Here is a 7,936-nt window from a genome sequence, read left to right on the forward strand (position 1 = left end):
AATTTTAGATATACAGTTTCTGTTTTTTAATATGACACTAGTTTTATGACATGCAAAACTGTATGCCGTAAATCCTTCAAATTTTAAAAGAGATGACATTTTTTACCACATGCACTTTTATGTGTCATAAAACTAGTGTGTGTCATCGTGTACGTGTCATTAAAAGGCCTACATTCTAGTAGTGTACGTGACATGTATTTGGTAGTTACTCACCTTAAAAGATTTATATCTCACTCATTTCTATTAATATAAGTACAAAATGACCAAAATACCTTAATGAGGGATCCTAACTTTGTAACCTTGTTTTATAGTTTAAAACCTTATTACTAGCCTTCATATATATTTTGGAGTCATCCAAAAGAACATAATACTCGTGTGTTTTTACACTATAAAATGACACATTCCATGTCCCTTAATATAACCAAACATATAATTTTTTTCTTTGTAGCATTGTACTTTACTCTAATTGCCCCAAATTTTTCCTAAAATCTTCCATTTGATGATTCTATCTATAATAAGTCCTAACCACTTCTAATAATACTCAAATAACATTTGTTTCATGCATGTCTTAATACTCAAATGCTCATAACGTCTCATGGTGTCAAGATGCACACATGAGAACACCAATCATCCACTTTATGTCTTAAACTACCAATAAGTTCATATTTAATGTTTTCTTACCTTCTTATAACTTAATGATAAATAATGATATTTTTAATCATGGTTCAATCATATTAACAAACCTAAATTTATTCCTAAACCGTGATTCCATTCATTAAAATATGATACTAAGTAACATATTGAGTTGTGAGACTGTGATATCATTTAAATCCTTCAAATCACGTCAAAACTTCTATATATCATAATTTAAATCATTTTATTCCATTTGATTTTTTACCAATTTTTGTTTAAAGATTAATTAGTTTTAATTGAAAACCATTTCATTTCATTTTCAATGGTGTATTACTACTAGAATCACCAATTACAATGACAACTTTAATAGATACCTTGGATCAACATAAGGGCTAACATTTACACTAAAAAATCAAGTAATAATCATAAACTTAATGGATTTTGTCTCAAATCTACATATAAAAACTAATGTACAACTCATTCTAGCTTATGATACAACTCTATATAAAGCTAAGTTTTCTAGTTCTCCTAATTTGACCATTAGAGATGGAATTATTCCAATGGATGAAATGGAATTAACTTGATGTTATAGAGTTACATTTATCATTAAATATTACTCAAATAATATATTGTCCATAATGATTTGTGAGGATAAATACAAACCTCGGGTCGAATTCGAGAGAAATCAAAGAGAAGAACTACGTTCAATGTCCAATGATCAAATCATTTACCTCTATTATTCTAAACAATTGAAATCACACCTCAACCATTCATATATCTCCACAACTTTCCATAATTACCATGACATTTCTACATCAACTTAATTAATAGTCTTTTAATATAACTTCAAATTTTCTACTAAAAGCCTCATAGTATAAATATTTTGTCAAGATAGTCCTTGACTAACCTAACTAAGTACCATAAGTTTGACTTAATTGTCATATTTAGTCATTCTTTATTTATTTTCTCTTTTATGTTTAAACTAATTTCCTTCATTAAAATATTTAATCAAATAATAATATAATAATTCCTATACTCATTTTATTATTATTATTATTATTATTATTATTATTATTATTATGTTATATTCTCATTATTTTATTTTTTATTACATATTTATCTAAATTTAAACATAGTCCTAAAACTGGATGTTACCCACATTGCCTTACATTTTCAGAGGATATATGATATGGTTCAACATACACATACTGTACATAATATTCTTTTGTAAATCCAAGTGTGATTATACCATACTCAAACAAGTCTCTTGTCTTGTATCTACCATTTTTTTTTCATTTAGAACATGGGTACTAACTTCAAAAACTTCATCACAACTAATATTTATTATTTTAATATTATTGGTTAGAAAATAAAAAATATAATGAAAAATTGAGATGGTAGTTGTTACATGTGAGTTAAGCATTAAAGACCCAAAAGATACGATGGAGTATTCTGATGGTGTATTTTCCAAAATTAACTAGGCAGATGCGATGGAGCAGAATGAAGTAGGTGAAATCCGTTGGGAAAATGTGTTGGAGGCATGGATTCAAATGCCCTCCAGGATGATTAAAGATGCTCTTTGGTGGTAAAGGTGCTCTTTTAGGTGCAAGGGTGCTCTTTGGTGGTAAATTTGCTCTCTTGGAGAAAATGTGCTCTCTTGGACTGAAGGTGATCTCTAGGAGAAAAGTTGCTCTATTAGAGTAAAGTTCATGTCTTGGAGTATGGCTTATTTTGAGTAAAGGTGTTCTCCTAGGTCAAAGGTACTCCTAGGTGCATATTTGGTGGCCATGTACGTCCATGAAGGTTGAAGATTCTAGAAGCAACTCCGTAGAAATTTGTGAATTATTCATTTTTATTTAGGACTATACATGGATGGGAATGGCCCAATATGGTTTTATGCCTGATACTTGGTCTATAAGTGGATCCTTGTCACACCCCAAAATCATGAACGGCGGAAACGTTCTGGGGCGAAGAACGTCATGTACAATATCACAACAATGAAAAGTAGTAAACAAGAAACAACATCATCCATTGCATTAATAATAAAATTTTAATACAAGTGTTCTGACATGTTTAATAGACACTAAAGTATAAATCAAAATGAAAGATGAGTCTTGAACGAGCTCCATCTTCTCTAAACCTTGCATCGGTACCTATCTGTTGTTAACCTGAGGATACAAGTTATTTTGAAAACGAGTATCAGCTTTAAAGCTGTTGAGATCATAAGTATTTTAGTGTCTTAATTTGTATGTAAGTATTTGTACGAATGAAATGTAAGTATTTGTACGTGTATGAAATGTAACTATTTGTACGTGTATGAAATGTAAGTATTTGTACGTGTATGAAACGTAAGTATGAAAACGTTTTGAACATCCTAGGAGCCCTATGCTTCCTACTGAGAGTAGCCTTCTACCAAGGCATCTAGTATCTAACTGTGTCTATTGTAAGAGTGTGTATTTTCCCAAATATAACTATCATTAACCAAAAATATAGTATTTACATTACCATGCATCGTGTGAATGTTCATGAAGTGAATATAATGGGGAAATAATAATGTACTGTAGTTTTATAATAAGTGACTACTGCTGTACTAACTACCTTAAACCAATTGAAATTTAAAGTAACATGTGATCGGCCTGTATCCTGCTACCGACTCAATAGTAAAACGACGATGTAAGTGTTGGATTAGGTGTCTAAGCCCATAACTATAATTGGTATGTACTTGAATTGATAGCAGCACAGTCCTTTTGGGTTGCCCTCAAACCTAGCAACCGGACAAGGAAATTATGAAAGGAGAGATATTAATTTATTATAAGATTTATAAATTAATATAAATGAATTTATTAATATGTTAAAAGATTAATATATTAATAAGAAATTATTTTGTTTAATTAATTGTTAGCCAGAAATTAATTAGAATTAATTTCGTGGTTAAAAGAATTAATTATAAGGTGCAGGGACTAGTTTGTAATTATCTAATAGTTGAGTGGAAGGCTCTAGAACCCCCTTGGATAAGGGTGGACGAAACTTTAGGGGAAACCCTAATAATTTCGTCCATAGGGGCATGGATAAGGCCCTTGGGTTTGCTTAGGCCCTAAGCAAAGGATAACTAGGGTTTCCCCTAAACCCTAGATCCCTCAGCTATATAAGGAGCCTCCTGGTTCATGTTTTTGGTCACTCTTTTCTTTTGAAGAAACCCTAAGGGCCGAAATTTTGCATACTCCCTCTTCCCTCTCTCCTCTACTTTCCTTCTTGCTAGTTTGGGTGTGATTCCATTAGAGGCATTACACTTGTGGTGCTAAGCTTCCAAGAAGATCAAGATCAAGATCAAGGGAATCATCAATTGTTTACTATAACAATTGAAAGGTATGTAATTACTAAACCCTAGTTTGTAAATTTCGATTATAGCCTCTCTCCTCTAGGGTTCTTGTTTTGCAATTCAAAGTTGTATGTTCAATAGATAAAACATAGATCCAAAGTAGGTTGCATGTGAAGTTCGGAGTTGTTTTCTAGTTTATTTGTTTTACCTAAAACCCATCAGTGGTATCAGAGCCTTTGTTTGTTTTAAATTGAATTGTTATAATTGTTGAATTGTAAATTAGGGTTTATAGCTATTAAACCCTAAAGGCCATTTTTTCGATTTTTAAGGTTGTGGATCAAAGGGTTTTTGAAAACCCTAGCCTCCAAAGAACCCTAATCGAAATTAGGGTTAGGGTTTTGAAAACCCTAGCCTCCTCCCTTGGAAATTTTGAAATATGCTATAAAGATTAGGGTTTCTTTGTTTTGGATAATAGTTGCCTTATTGGATAATTGAGAAAAATAAGGAAATTATCTTATCCCCATATTTTCGAAATCTAGAAGGGATATGGATTAGGATTAAATTAATTGTTTAATTTAATTAGATAATCCTTACAAGATTTAATAAATTAATTAAAAGTTAATTAATAGATAAATATTAAATCTAATTAATTGGTTTATTTAAATTTAAAAATTTAATAGTTTAAATTTCGAAAAAAAAATTATATAAACCCTTGGAGTTTTAAAATGTTTTAAAACACACCTTATATATATACTATAATTAAAAGTTAAATATTATATATGTATAAGAATATGGTCAGTCAAATCGCTAGTATGCCTCATTCACAAAGCTAGTCTATCAGGGGGGTATAAGGAAACTGCCTATAAAATGGTAGTTGAATGGGTGTCCACTCTCACCCACCGCTTCCTTGATTAGTGGAGGGTCGTTAGCAGAACGGATTTGATAGGACAACTACTTCCCATTAAAAGTATAATGCTATTAAAGAAAGTACTAGAACACTTTTTTTTTCAAAATCCCAACTCTATTTACTTTAGGAAAAATGTGAAAAGTATGCTAATCCATGAAATTGCACATTATGCTTTATTGGTCGTTAGTGGAGCGTGTGTGGTTAACCGGCACACTAAAAGGCACTAATAAAGAGTAGTAATGGGTATCTTATAATTATCATTTTGATGGAGCGTGTGTGGTTTAGCGGCACATCAATAGTTAATGATAAAGACAATAAGGTTACCAAGCACATTTGCATATATGGTTATTCACATCTAGTTTGTGATCCTCGGTATCCCAGTCACAAATAGTAGAGCATAATCCGAGATTAAAACATGCCATTAAATAGTTTTATTGTATCTCAAAAGAATTAGGAATTTCACTTCGTTTATTTTTCCTAATGGTGGAATTGGTGAATCGTCATTCACCTACCTTTATGAGATTTGAACTTGGATCTCGGCATCCCATTTCTAAGTTGTAAATCGTCATAGTTGGGTCCTAACTTTGATATGATAACTTTGGGTTATTATATTGAGGTGTCTTGTAATCTAACTAAAACTATCTTTCTTTTCAGATGTCTACTCCTGGAAACACTTCTGCTTCATCATCCTCCAGCCACAACTTCTCTCTACTAAACATCTGCTCCAAAGTCGTTATGGATGGCTCCAACTATAACGATTGGATGCGTAACATCAAGATGGTGCTTAGATTCGAGGACAAAGAGTATGTCCTTGAAAAGGAGCTCAAAGAACTTGATGAGTCAAAAGCCACTCCCGAAGAGTATGCTGCCTACAAGAAACACTATGATGATGCTACCAAAGTGGCATGCATCATGGTTGCAACCATGTCCCCAGAATTGCAGAGGTATTATGAGGACTACTGGCCTTTTGAGATGAACAAGGACCTTATGGAAAAGTACCATAAGCGAGCTCATCAAGAAAAGTTTGAGGTAGTCAAGTCACTCATGGCTTGCAAGATGAAAGAGGGGGAATCGGTTGTATCTCATGTGCAAAGAATGCAACGCTACATAGAGCGTTTGGTCAAGCTCAACATTCACTTCGATGAGGAATTGGCCATTGACATGGTCTTGAACTCGTTGCCTGATTGTTATGGTCAGTTTATCTTAACTTACCATTTGAACAACACTGAGCAGACTTTGGCCCACTTGCACAACTTGTTGCAGACAGCTGAGGCAGGGATGAAGGGTAAAAGTATACCCTCACACCTGCAAGTGCCCCTGTCTTGGCCATTGGACAGGGAAAGGGGAAGAAGAGGAAAGGTCCTCCCAAGCAAAACTGGAAGAGCAAGGCTCAAGCTGTGTCATCTAGTAATGGCACGAAGGCTAAGCCCAATGGTTCCACTCCCTATGTTTCTGATCCAAAAGAGGCCATTTGTTTTTACTGCAATCAAAAGGGGCATTGGAAGAGATCTTGCCCACAATATCTGCAAGATATCAAGGATGGCAAAGTGAAGCCATCCTCGGCAGGTATTTACACCATTTCTGCTAATAACTCATTATCTTCTCGTTCATGGGTCCTTCATACAGGATGTGGTTTTCATATCTGTTCTGATTTGCAGGGGCTAAAGGAAAGTGAGGAGATAGAGCATGGGAAGATAAACTTGATCATGGGGAAAAGAAAGTCTTCACCAGTGACCAAGATCGGAGTTTATCAACTATTTCTTAGTAATGATGTTAGATTAGACTTAATAAATTGTTGCTATTCGTCTGAGATGACGAGAAACATTATTTCATTTCATGCATTGTTCAGACAAGGTTTTAAATATTCTTTTAATGATTTGAATGGTTCAATTTCTGTTTATAAGAATGGTGTTTTTGTGTTTGAAGCTTTACCTTGTGATGGTGTGTATGAAACAGTGACTTGTGTTGATAGCTTAGGAAATAGTGTACTTAATATTGACTTGTCTAATAGTGTAGACAAGGCATGCTTGTGGCATTGTCGTCTTGGACACATTAACAAGAAACGCATAGCCCAACTCCAAAAGGATGGAGTGTTGGAATCGTTTGACCTAAAATCAGATGATATGTGTGAATCTTGTCTTTTGGGAAAGATGAAAAAATCACCATTCACAGGGTCTTGTGAAAGAGCTAAAGGTCTGTTGGATCTCATACACACAGATGTGTGTGGGCCCTTCAGATCAACCACAAGGGATGCTAATCGATTCTATGTGACTTTCACTGACGATTATAGCAGATATGGTTACATCTACTTGATCAAACATAAGTCAGAAACCTTTGAAAAGTTCAAAGAGTTTAAGCATGAAGTCGAAAATCAATTGGGCAGAAAGATCAAGATACTTAGATCTGATAGAGGCGGGGAGTATCTTAGTATCAAGTTCAACGACTATCTGAAAGAATGTAGGATAGTTTCACAATTGACTCCTCCTAGGACACCACAGTTAAATGGTGTAGCTGAGAGGCGCAATCGAACCTTGTTAGACATGGTTCGTTCTATGATGAGTCGTGCCTCGCTTCCTATTCACTTCTGGGGGTATGCCTTAGAGACAGCCGCCCACATCCTCAATCTTGTCCCTACAAAGAAGGTTGCCAAAACACCTCACGAAATGTGGACAGGGAAAGTTCCCTCGTTAGAACATATTAAAGTTTGGGGTTGTGAAGCTTTTGTAAGACGAGAGAATCACGACAAGCTAGCAGCTAGAAGTGAGAAATGTGTTTTCATTGGTTACCCAAAGCAGTCTTTTGGATATTTGTTCTACAGACCTAAACGTGGTGTTTGTAGCTCGAAGAGGAGTCTTTCTGGAAAGAGAGCTCATATTCAAAGAGGACAGTGGGAGTACCATTGACCTTGAAGAGATTCAAGAGTCCACCAATGAAGGAACCTTAGATGACACTAGCACTCAACCAGAGGAAACAGTTCCTATTGAACCGGTTGATAAATCATTACCGCTTCGAAGATCCACTAAGGTGAGTGTGCCACCTGAGTTGTATGGTTTTCATATTACTTCAGATGGTGACAC

This window comes from Lactuca sativa, chromosome 5, assembly GCF_002870075.4.
Source record: "Lactuca sativa cultivar Salinas chromosome 5, Lsat_Salinas_v11, whole genome shotgun sequence".
Lineage (NCBI taxonomy): Eukaryota > Viridiplantae > Streptophyta > Magnoliopsida > Asterales > Asteraceae > Lactuca > Lactuca sativa.